This window comes from Cricetulus griseus (genome assembly GCF_003668045.3).
Source record: "Cricetulus griseus strain 17A/GY chromosome 1 unlocalized genomic scaffold, alternate assembly CriGri-PICRH-1.0 chr1_0, whole genome shotgun sequence".
Lineage (NCBI taxonomy): Eukaryota > Metazoa > Chordata > Mammalia > Rodentia > Cricetidae > Cricetulus > Cricetulus griseus.
Window position 1 is genome coordinate 150,497,904 of NW_023276806.1, and position 12,659 is coordinate 150,510,562.

The 12,659-nt window shown below is 40.4% G+C and overlaps 1 protein-coding gene and 1 non-coding gene across 10 annotated transcripts in view; both read right to left on the reverse strand.

Moving 5' to 3' along the window:
• Ric8b (RIC8 guanine nucleotide exchange factor B) overlaps positions 1–12,659 on the reverse strand; it is a 96,920-nt gene that overhangs the window by 74,277 nt on the left and 9,984 nt on the right. The gene's annotated exons all lie outside the window — the stretch shown is intronic.
• Positions 10,181–10,287, reverse strand: LOC113833031. Its single transcript, XR_003480576.1, has one exon. It is a non-coding gene; the product is annotated as a U6 spliceosomal RNA (small nuclear RNA).

Here is a 12,659-nt window from a genome sequence, read left to right on the forward strand (position 1 = left end):
AGATCTCATTCAAGGTGGCTGTGAACCACCATGTGGTTGCCGGGAATTGAACTCAGGACCTTTGGAAGAGCAGTCAGTGCTCTTAACCTCTGAGCCATCTCTCCAGCCCGCTTTTTCTCTTTCTTGCTCCTATCTATACAGTACAACAGAGAAATGGCAGCCCAGTCTAGGCATGAAGTTTGACTTGACAACTTGAGCTCCCCCGAATCAATTCACAGAGAAGAAACAATTAGCATGCCTAGACATCACCCCAGAACTGCAAAGGTAGAAGTTAACACCTTAATTCCTTGAACCACTTCCATCTTGTTCTTTGTCGTTTTAAATGTGTTGATTCTTTTGTTACAATTTAGTTATCACCTGAACAGAATGCATACTTGAAATAAAGGTCTCATGCATGCTCTTTCCACAATCTCCTAGGCCTGCAATTTGTATATAACAGATGTTATGGTCTATGCAAAGTCTAACAGCTACTTTTTCTATTTAATACCAAAAGACAGGCTAGTTTTACCATGGCTAGTTTGTGCATTCATTTGCTCCTCTCTTTAGCCACAATCAAGAATTCCCTAAGTGTCTATTTTACAAATCCCAGGTGATGAGGACAATGGTAAAGGTCTAAGAAACTCAAGAGTCGAGTGGAGAAGTACAAGAAGATATAAGCTATGTTAATGTGGTAAGTGCTTCTCATGGATCTATACCACAAATTCCTTGCTGTACTGACAATTTGGATCAGAAAAGTCTTTGTTTGGAAGGCTGTTTTGTGTTTTAGGACATTTATGGGAATTTTAATTTTCTACAGGATGTTAATAACATACCAGCACTGCCACCAAGTCGTCACAATAAAAAACGTCTATGGGAATTGTCAAGTCCCCTGAAGAACGCAATCGCTCCCCTCACTGAGCAACACTGTTCAACCACCTAGCACATATATTGAGGGTGTGGGGTTTTGAAGGTACTGTGGGAAGGGGTGGACAAAGGTGTAATTCTGATACTGAGCAGATGACAGGCTAATGGAGAAAGCAGAAATAAATATAAACAGCTAAAATATGATGAAGCATTGTAACGGAAGGAGGCAGGATGCTTTGCTAAGGAGTTGGAGAAACATCAGCTTGGGTGATGCTTAAGGTTAGTTGTGAATGTGAGAAACTGCTAACCACAGAGTGGGGCGGAGCAGCACAGGCAGAGCCAGGGATGTCTGCAGTGTTGAAAGCCTATACAGTGAGACTAGCGGCAGGCTGCTGGGAGATGAAACTCCAAGTGAGCAGGAACCGGCCATGTGGAGCCTCACAGCTCAACTGTTATGAAAAGTCACTCAAGAGTTGATGCAAAGAAGAGTAAAACCCAGTTAAAATTTAAAAACCAAACCAACCTGGCTATCTATGAAGAAGAGACTAGAAGAGCAAACACAGCTTCAGTTATAGCGGTAGTAGGGGACTGACAGCACCTGCCCTGTGTAAGAAAATTTCTGGCTTCCACCAACACACTTACAAAGCAAGGATGACTAGGGAAAGGTCAGGCTTAGAGAACTCTGTAAGATCACAATACCCTTGAAATACTTATAAAAATGTCAAAGAGGAAGTTGAATGTATGTGGCAGAGCTATAAGCAGTCATCAAAGCTATGCTTTCTGTATAAATAGGAACACTTCATTTATGACTGGATTAGACTAAATAGAGAAAAACAGAAAGAAACGATACAAGAGCCCTGGAAAATGACAACACCATGACTAGTTTTTAAGAGGAAATTTAAAGTGTAGGTGTTCTGGGAGAGAGAAGAAAGCATTTTATGGATGGAATGCTCAGGCGTTTCATATGCAGGCAAAAGATCAAGTAGGACCTGGCAATGCTAGACCCCAAGTGTCTTCATAAAGACCTTTCTAAAATATACCTGGAAGTGGGGGAAGTGGACAATAGACCTCTCAAGACACAGAAAAGAAACATGGAGATATGCAGAGGGACTGTCTGGTGGAGAGATGCTGTCTTCCTTTCTTTGTGAAAAGAGGAGACAGATGCTAAGTCTGGACATTCTCTAGAGAGAGATGAGGAACTTACAGAAGAATGCTAATCAGGAGAATGGTTACACTTGTACCTTGGGAATAACTGACACTAACTTAATGTGGAAAACAGCTAAGCAGCAACAACAAAAAGAGACAGGACCAGGTTGTGCAGGGACCCAGTGAGAAATGACAGAGGTGTGAACTAAGACCACGGAGGTGAAACCTGGCAAAGTACAACGACAAAGAAATTTGACTGATATAGAACTGGATGATTTGAAAAGGATGAAGAAGAAAGTAAAGCCAAAAACCTCCCTGGCGTCCAACTGGAAAACTCAGCTAGTAGTTAGTATTCACTGAGGGAGGGATTTTTTCCTGAAGTTGGCAGGAAGAAGACAACAGTGCTGATGGCAGACTTTTCTGTCACAGTTCCATAGTCATGTCAAATAAAACACAAGCAAGCTCAATGGCTGGAAAGAGCTCAGAGTCCATACAAATGACTTTTAGTGTCATAATATCCTTGGTGCAGGCACAGTATCTCCTTAATACCTGTATGAACCCCTCTGCTTTCCATTTTATTTCCCATATTTAGTGTCCTTCCAGCTGCACATTGCTAAATTATTCCTATCTTCAACATAATGCCATCTTTTTCACCATCCCAAAGCAGGAAGTAATCTTTTATAGTTTTAAGTCCAGAGTACTTAATCTCTACTCTCAGAACCGAGCACTTGTGACCTTGAACTGTATTTGTGGAGAGTCAACTTTCTTGTCATCTCTCTTGGAAGGAGGCAAGCTCTGTGATGTATCTCTGCACTCCTCTAGGTATGTATAATACACTATCTGCAAATACACATCATATGCAAAGCATGCTACTATTCAAGCACTGTGAGCTACAGAATACTATGTTCCCACTATTTAACTGGTGGCTAAAGCTCCAGGTTTCACTCCCAGCTTCATGACTTCAGATAAAATGGCAAGCTTCTTCAACTTCCTCATCTGTCAAGAGTACCTATTTTGTGGGTTGTTTACTTGTCATATATAAGAAATAAAGGAAAATGGGCATTCTTAACATTAAACATGACTGCATTAAATTAGGCCAGTGAAGGGAAATGGTGGCTGTGATTCCCCCCTCCTTCAACATACCTTAGTCCTTAAACACAGTCCTACAATTTTCATCTTTTTTAAAAAACATTTTTGCGCCAGGCATTAGTGGTGAACACCTTTAATCCCAGCACTCGGGAGGCAGAGTCAGGTGGATCTCTGTGAGTTCGAAGCCAGTCTGGTCTACAGAGCAATTTCCAGGACAGCCTCCAAAGCCACAGAGAAACCCTGTCTCGAAAAACCAAAAACCAAAACCAAAATCAAACAAAAAAAAAAACCTTTATCTCTTCTATTGGAGTGATACTGAAATAAGCTCTATTTACAGGTTGCCACTTTCTCTTCAATGAACATGGACTTTCCCCTTGCTATTTTCCCATCCTGCCTACAGTGCTACTTCAATCTGTACTCACTGGAATCAACCAGTAACTCTCAAGTGACAGGATAGGATTCTAACCTTAAAATAGACTCTGTAGATTCATCTGGGGATGAGGCCCATGTCCTCTGGACCATGGTGATACTAAAATACTGGGATGTATTACAAATTACAATACAAAAGTCACAGGAATTTTTAAAGAAGGGAGATGTCCAAGGAATTTTTATAGTCAAACCAAACTCCTTTGGATGATGTCTTTTTGGCTACTCAAGGTTATGCCCACACTCTCCACCAGACGTCAGTGGATATATTCCATAGGGATCTAATTTTAGTTCTTAACCGGAACTAAAGGTCAGTCACCTGAACCTGATAGTTCTAAACTTTTGCCCTCTGTACACAGCAAGTGAGCAAAAGCAAGAGAGAAGGAGAAACAGAAGTGATGGGAAGGGAGGGAAGGGGGAGGAAGGTAGGAGAGAGGAGGGAGGGAGGGAGAGAAGAGGGAGGAGGGACGGAGGGAAAGAAGGAAGAGGGAGGAAGGAGGTATAGTAGTGAAGACTGAAAAGAGTTGTGAGGAACAATCATTAAATTGGTTTTGATCAAGTTTCTCTGCTAATTAGCAATCCTGAGAATGGCATGCTGTACCATCAAACATTTATTAACAGATGGGAAAGACAGCTTAGGTGTAAACAAAACTTATAAACCACTTAGCTGCTCTTCCTTTCTTGACTGAGGGCAGAAAAGCACATGTAAAATGTCTTCTCTTCAAACATAAAACCAGTCCACTACGTTTCTCTTACTATTTAAGTGTCATTATTTTCCAAAATGTCCTTTTATCCAGTGCAGATGCAAAAGTTTAGTCTTTAAAAAACATTAGGTTTTTAAGTTAATACTGGCAGTTACAGAAGTATCTTCATTTCTTGTATACCTGAATTCCCCAAATGAGAAAAAAAGTTTTAAGAGAAATAGTAAATGAAGAAACATCTATTTTGGGTTAGTGAGCAACAATAGAACATGACTCAAATAATTTATAATATTAGAGAGATTTAACATACATAAAATGACTAAATGCTAAGTATCTTTCAGTACACAACAAATTAAGCTCTGTGCTAAAATACTGAAAAATAATCCAAGGGCTTTAGTCAGAGAAGCTTCTTGGTGGGTGTGTTATTATTAGGCAAGAGGACAAGGCTGCTGAGTAGCTGGAAGGAGGTAACAGAAGAATGGAGAAACATGAACAGAACCAGGGAGGACCATGGAGCAACTAAGAGCATTAACCAGAGCAGACCTTGGTAAAGCCTTCTTGATGATGCCATCCACATGTGGAGTGGCTGCTGGGAGTCTGGCATTGAAGAAGTATTCAGAATGTGATGTCCCTGGTGCAGGACACCTAGGGTCCCTGTATGGAAAGCTATTCAAGACCCCTTACTCCAACGTGAGTTCTGAGGATGATCACCAAAGGCAAGAGGAACTGTACTTGCTCTTGCCCCAGCTCTCCTGCCAAGCTGTGACCTTAGGTAAAAGCTATCTTGGTTTTCCATCCATAACTGGAGTAATTAGGATCACTGCAATGTCTAGTCCCTGTGAGTTCTATCAAATACAAACATAAACATTCCACTTTCCCTGACAGATGAGCAAAAGTTCTAAGAAATGAATGAAGTACTGAAGATGGGAGCCGTACACTTTTAACAACAGCAACAAAATTCTGGTATTTCTGAAAAAATCTGCAACACACCTAAATTTTAGAGGCCAAGTCCTCTAGTTATCCACCCAGCCCCTCATGGCAAGCATGCCCTCTTGTGCCCTTCAATGCTGGTGATCAGCTCAGTGTCAGTCTGTCTACACTTCACAGAAAACTCAAATCCTGGACAGCTAAGTCAGAGAGGAGGTTATAAGTAACACAATGCGTAGTCCAGCCTGATATGGTGTGACACAGGGCTATGGACCAGGCAGCTGAGGTCTGACTCCTGGCCTACCACTTCACTAGTTCAGAGTATTTTCTCTGTATGTTCTGTTTCCTCTCCTGTAAAGCAAGAAAAACTGTAGTATGGACTTTAAAGCTTTGTTGTAAGGCTTAAATGTGCACAAGACAGATGGGGCTTCTAAGAGGAAAGGCATTTAGTGTACACTTTAGTAGTACTTCTTTTTATGCCATTTTACTGAGATATAATTCACATAAAGGCCATCCTGTTAAAGTACACAGCCTATTTGTTTTTAGAGTACATATTCACACTTGTGCAGCCATCATCTCTATCTAATTTTAGAATATTTTCATCTCTCTCAAAAGAAACTCAACACCCATAAGCAGTAAATCCGGCTCCTCTCTTTCCTTAGTTCTAGGTCCCTGGCAACCACTAATCTATTTTCTGTCACTAAGGATCTGTTATCCAAGATGTTTCACACTAACAGAAATCACACAACATCTGCCTGGCCTCCTTCACAGAGCATACTTTCAAGGTCCGTTCACCATTAGCATACACTAGTTATTTACTTCTTTTTTTAACTGAGTAATATTCTGTTGTAGGAATATAACATATTTGCTCATCACTGATACGTTGATGGTCTTGGGTTGTTTCTACTTTTTGGTTATTAAGCATCAAACCTGTGTGTGTAGTTTTATGTGGGCTGTGTCCACATTTCTTTTTGTAACACACTTAGGAGAGTCACTCTGGATGCCTAGGGGTGCAACAGGTATGTTAGATGGTAACTAGTTTAACTTTGTGAGTAACTGCCAGACTATTTTCCAGACTGGCTGTACCATTTCCTACAAGTAGTGTGTGAAGGATTGGATATTTCAGCATTCTTGTCAATATTTTTTTTATTATCTCTTGTTCTATCCCAGTAGAAGTGAGTTGGTTTTTTTAATGGAGGTTTTGGTTTACCTTTACCTGATAACTAATGATGTCAATTTTTTATTTTGGAAACCTAGCTCTTCAGTTCTCTGTTCATTTTAGTTGTCTTCTGATTAAGAAAGGGTTCTTAGGGCTGGAGAGATGGCTCACCTGTTAAGAATATTTGTTTCTCTTGCAGAGGACCCAAGTTCAGTTCCCAGCACCTAATGCTTATAACTATCCGTAACTAGCTTCAGAGCATCCAATGCCCTCTTCTGATTTCCATGGGCATCAAGCATGTAGATGCTATACAAATACACATTCAGGTAAAACACTCATACACATAAAAAACATTAAATAAAACTTCAAAAAAAATTTTAAGAGTTCTTAGCATATTTTAGGTAAAATTTTTATTAGATAAATGATTTTCCAATATTTTCTCTAATTTTGCAGATTATCTTTTTTTTTCTTCCAGGTAGTATCTTTTAAAAATACAAATGTTTTTAATTTTGACAATGCCCAGTTTGTCTGTTTCTATTTTTGCTTATGTTTTTGGTGTCATCTGAAAGCGTGGAAATTCCTGGTTTACCCAGTAAGTTTTAAGTCTTTACCTCTTAGATTCAGATCTTTGATCCATTTTCATTTCTTAAAATTTTTTATTTATGTTTATTTTATGTGCATTGGTGTTTTGCCTGCACATATGTCTGTGTGAGGGTGTCATATGCTCTGCAAATGGAGTTACAGACAGTTGTGAACTGTCATGTGGGTGCTGGGAATTGAACCCTGATCCTCAGGAAGAGCAGCCAGTGCTGATAAGAGAGGCTATCTCTCCAGCCCCCAATTGCATTTGTGATGAGAAGTAGAGTTAGGTAAGGGCCAACTACATCATTACAGATGGCTACCTAGGGACTGCTTCTTTTGTTAACAGCCACAGCCATTTCCATGATAGTTTCCAGTCTTGGCCACCACTACTCTGTGCATTTTAAAACTGTTGGCTCTGCTCCCACCCCTCTTTGAGCCCCTTACCTTCCTGCTTCCACCTCCCATGTGCCTGGATCACAAGCACACCCCGTCACCCTAGCTCCATTGTCATTCTTCCCTTCATGACTCTTCTGGCTATTCTAAGCCTGTTTTAACTTCAGAACTTCTAACGAGAAGCCACCTAGAATTCTAGAAGGGATTACACTGAATTGGTAGATCAGTGAGAAGAGGTCACCGTACCATGAGGAGTTGTATTAAAGGGTGGAGCATTAGGAAGGTTGAGAACCATTGCTTTAAGGCTTACTGTATGCACTTTACAGATCTGCTCCGGACTAATAACCACTTTCTGGAAGGCATACAAGTAGCATTCCTATACAGTAATCATCCTTTTGTCTGTAGATACAGTCACAAATACAACAATTAAAATTAATAATTTCGGGTTTAGTTTTTTTTTTTTTTTTTTTTTGGTTTTTCAAGACAAGGTTTCTCTGTGTGGCCCTGGCTGTCATGAAACTCACTCTGTAGACCAGGCTGGCCTCGAACTCAGAGATCAGCCTACATCTGCCTCCCGAGTGATGGGATTAAAGTTGTGTACCACCTCCTGGCACAATATTTGTTTGACCTTGTTTATCATCACTTCAGTTTCTTTGATTTTTTCTTGGGGACTCCAGCTGCCATCTAGAGTCATTTCAGTACAATACAGCTTTGCTGTCATTCACCTTTATGGCAGTCTGGCAAAAGCATTTATATATGCTATTTGCTCACCATCTCATTACAGACACACTATCTTACACGGATGCTTTAGAAAAAAAAAACACTGAAGGGACCACATGATGGTTCGGGTAGTGAAAGCACTTGGAAAATAAGCCTGTCAACTTGAATCAGATCCCCAGAGTCCATGGTGGAAGGAGAAAACCAACTACTAAAAGCTAAAGGAGCTAAATCTTGAAGGCAGCAAGAGAAAAATCAGACTAGAAATGTAAATTGTATCCCTCCTAAGAAAAAACCCTTCCAACTAGTAGCTGGAGTGTTCTCTATTGCACTTGTTTATTGGAGGCATCAGTACACATATCATCCATCCATTTACTTTTCCTACTGAGTTCCAGAATTTTTTCAGTATATGTTCTTTTCATTATATACCCTTGGGATTAGTTTAAAAAAACAAACTCTTGTGATTAATTTAAAAAAATAATTTTCAAAGGTTCATTGGGATGAGGGTTTATAGAGCTCCATACACTATCATGGCTGAAAACTTACTGACATGTTTAGATGAGAAAATATACCCCAAACTCCATAATGTCCATTAAAGACACTACTCTTATCACCCAGCCAGAAGTCCAAAGAAGAAGCACAAAGACCACAAAGGGTGGGTCAGGGATAAGTATCAGCACTTGCTGGCAGGTCTGCTGAGCTGAGCTCCAGGTTGGAACCTGGAAAAGCAGGCTGCTCGGGAAAGCTTTGGTGAGTCCAAGCTGCTCTGGAAAGAGGAGAGGTAGCCACAGGAGGACCAGCAAAGGCCCAGTGTAGCATGCAGTACACAACAGAACTAGAAAGACCTAAGCAGGTGGGGGAGTGCAGCAGCAGCCACCACCCCAGAGATGGGGCTAGACAAAGTCCACTTCTCTAGTCTCTGATTTCCACATGTACGGTGTCATATCCATTACCATGAACATACATAGGCACATGGGTATGCACTTGCATGCATGCACACACACACACACACACACACACACACACGATATATATATATAGATAGATAGATAGATAGATAGATAGATAGATATCACATAAAGATCCTAACTTAGAAGGGATTTTCTGTCCTTTCCCCCTATATTTATCCCTTCAATTCCCTGGCAAAACATCTACAGTGAAAGGTACAGCTTGGAATAAAACTCAAATTATTTGGTTTGAACTACTAGACATTCATTCTGCCTAACAGGAAAAAAAAAAGTGTAATAGATTCCTGCTAGGTAGGAACTTTAAAAACAAAACCTTGAGGTGTGAATTTTGTATTGTGTGTACATGTTTTAATGGGATAAAAAATATTTAAAGCACCCAAAACCTTGGATACGCTAGAAAGCATTCTACAACTGAACTACGAAAGGGACAGAGACAAGGAGACAAGGAGGGAGGGAGAGCAGAAAGAAGGGAGGGAGGGAAACAAGGAGGGAGGGAGGAGGAAGAAGGAAGAGAGGGAGAGAGACAGGGAGACAGGGAAGGAGGGACAGGGAGAGAAGGAGAGAGACAGGGAAACAAAGAGGGAGGAAGGGAGGGAGGGAGATAGACAGGGAGATAAGGGGAGATACAGGCAGGGAGGGAGGAAGGAGAGGAGAGAGGGGAAGGGAGGAAGGGAGGAAGGCAGGGGGTCTGAGAAACTTGGCTATGCTGGAAAGCATTCTACAACTGAGCTCTGTCCCCAGCCTGAAAATTATCTTTGAAGGACTAGTTTCAGAGTGAGCACTATATTTGTACTATGTACCTATGTGTTCCCTTAGGTAGAGTCAAGTAAATTCTGATTCAAATTTACAAGCCATATTAAGTTTTTTCTTTTAAGTTTGACAAAGGCTTTCAGAACAAGAATCCATACCTCAAGCTATTCCACTCAATGTGGCACAGCAGTGATGTCAGTAAAATAAGGGAAAGGGCCAGGCATGAGGGTACACGCCTTTAATCCCAGCAATGAGATGGAGGCCAGCCTGGTCTACATCACTGCAGTGCCACATTCAGGGGTAGGAACTGAGAATACAAACTAAGTAATTCAGGCTTCTGTCCCCTTAAAGAGCTCACAATTTCAACTCAGCAACTGCCGGACACCTTAACAGAAATGAATCTCAGTTATAAAATACACTTGAAGTTTAGGTGTGAAATACTCATTCTTTTGAAGAAAATGGGTTTTTTGTTTGTTTGTTTTTATATGGACCACTTCACGAATTTTCATGTCATCCTTGCACAAGGGCCATGCTAATCTTCTCTGTATCATTCCAATTTTAGTATATGTGATGCCAAAACGAGCACAAGGAAAATGATCTAATATACAGTTATCATAGACAACTGGAGCTTTTCCACAGTTGATAATGGTATATTCTTAGTTACAGGTGTTTACTCCTCTCTCCACTCCCCAGTATTGAGGACTGAACATGGAGCCTCACACATGCTTGGCAAACTGTGTCCCTGAGCTATCATCCAGCTCTAGCCATTTTATGACATATCTTTTTCAACTATGATTGCAATAGTCTTTGCTGGTTTTTGAGGGATGTTTTGTGTTAAAACCAAAGTAAGAGCTTTCACTGTCTCTATGTGGGTTTCCAGATTATTCACCATTTCCTTCCCCCATCTCACACATTTGCATGATACATTTGTTATGTACTGACAGGTAATCACAGCCCAGAGTTTTAGGTGAAGATGTAAAGCAAGTACAGGTGCTTCTATCCAAATACACAATGATCCATGTGCACCTGTCACAATTTGCATCCTATGCACAAACATTAGAATTACACCTGACTTTATTCCTTAAGAAAAAATACACATCCCCATTTGCTAGCTCCCAACTTAAACCTGATACTTAAATGCTGTCTCCACAGTGGTGAAATAAGATAAAACAAGGTATCTGATCATAATTTCCAGTATTTCAGAATCTACTCCAAAAGGTAATGAAGAGACAGAGCTCCCAAGCAGTGATCGCTGAAGAACTCCACATATCCTTTCTACACGAGGCTTCCCCACATCCGGCAGTGTGAGCACAATTGGTATCTCACTGTAATATTCTGGCCATACTTCATGGCACTAGTCAGGAGAAGCAAATCTTTGTATACTGAAAACCATTACACAAGTGTCAGGAACCAGATCTAGAGATCACTCGTCATCACATGTACAAAGTCAATATAATCAAGTTTTTGGGTTTTTTTTTTTGGGGGGGGGGCACTGCTTACACTACTCTAGGTTGTCAGAAAATGTTCTTTTTAATATAAGAAAGATATTACTATGCATGGATTTTTAGTTGATGGGTTTTAGCACAGTACTGTACTTTATGAAAGGAGGGGAGGTCTTGAATTTTTGTAACCAAGTAGCTACTGACAGAAGGCTCTAGAGCAGTGATTCTCAACCTTCCTAATGCTGCAACCTTTAACACAGTTCCTCATGCTGTGATGACCCCCAAACATCAAACTATTTTGCTGTTACTTTGTTATCCAAATTTTGCTCCTGTTATGAATCATAATGTAAATATCTGATATTCGAGCCAAAAGGGGTCAAGACCCACAGGTTGAGAACCACTGCTCTAGAAGCACAATTAGGGCAGTATAAGGACAGCAAAAGAAACCATTTAGTAATTTGATTCCTTGTATTTTCCCATTGGGCTCAATGCAGAGAAGTGCCTCCTACTGTTTCCACAGAGAACTTCTAATGCTGTTAGCCTTGGAGCTGTCCCACATTTCCCTGTCAGGGTCTGAAAGGCACTGTAGGCATCAAAGAGTCACTAATGGTTTTAACCACTGGAGACTGAAATGGATTTGTTTGCCAATGTTTTCCATTAATGAAGATTACCTAGCTAGGTCCCTAATGACACTTGTTTATAACAGACCTCCCAGGAAGCAGAAACCTACACACAAACTGAAATAAACACTAGTGCAGAAGTTACTCTCTCCAGAGATCTAAAAGTAGCAGAGGGCAATAGCCATACCAATAGATTCAAACAACCTTTGAATCAAAACCACTAGGAAAAAAACCATCTCTGCACTGAACATACAAAGACTTTTTTATCATTACTCACGAGGCACTATAACTTTACAAACCGTTCACATCATAATGGGCCTCTAGCGATTATTTAAAGTATACGGGAAGATGTGTACTTATATGCAAATACTAGGAAGATAAGGAACTTGAATATCTGGGGATTGTGTGTATATCAGAGGAATGTTGCTGGAATCAAACCCATGTAGACAGCAAGTGGGGAGAATGATTAGAAAATGTCAGGTTTTTCTACTACTCTAGAAAACAAACAACATATATAATTAGCATGGGAAAAATTCCCTTTTAACTAATATTTATATGGGTAAAACATCTGTATTTAGCTTTCTATGCACATGTGTATATGCATGTATGTATGTGCAGGTGTGTGTGTTTCAGGAATCCTTTAGTCCCTCTCTCTTTCCAGTCTGGGGATCACAAACGTGTCACTGCTCCTGACATTTTTCCATTGGTTCTATGAACTGAACTTGAGTCCTGATTGTGAAGCAAACACTTCAGTGACTTGGTGATCTCTTCTGCTCTTAATGATGAGTAAAGCACTATGGAGATTCTGAAGTATGACCCCTTATACAGCATTAATGTTACAAATGTAGGATGGCTTCTCCCAGTTAAATATATAGCAGCTGCCTTCCTAACCTGAA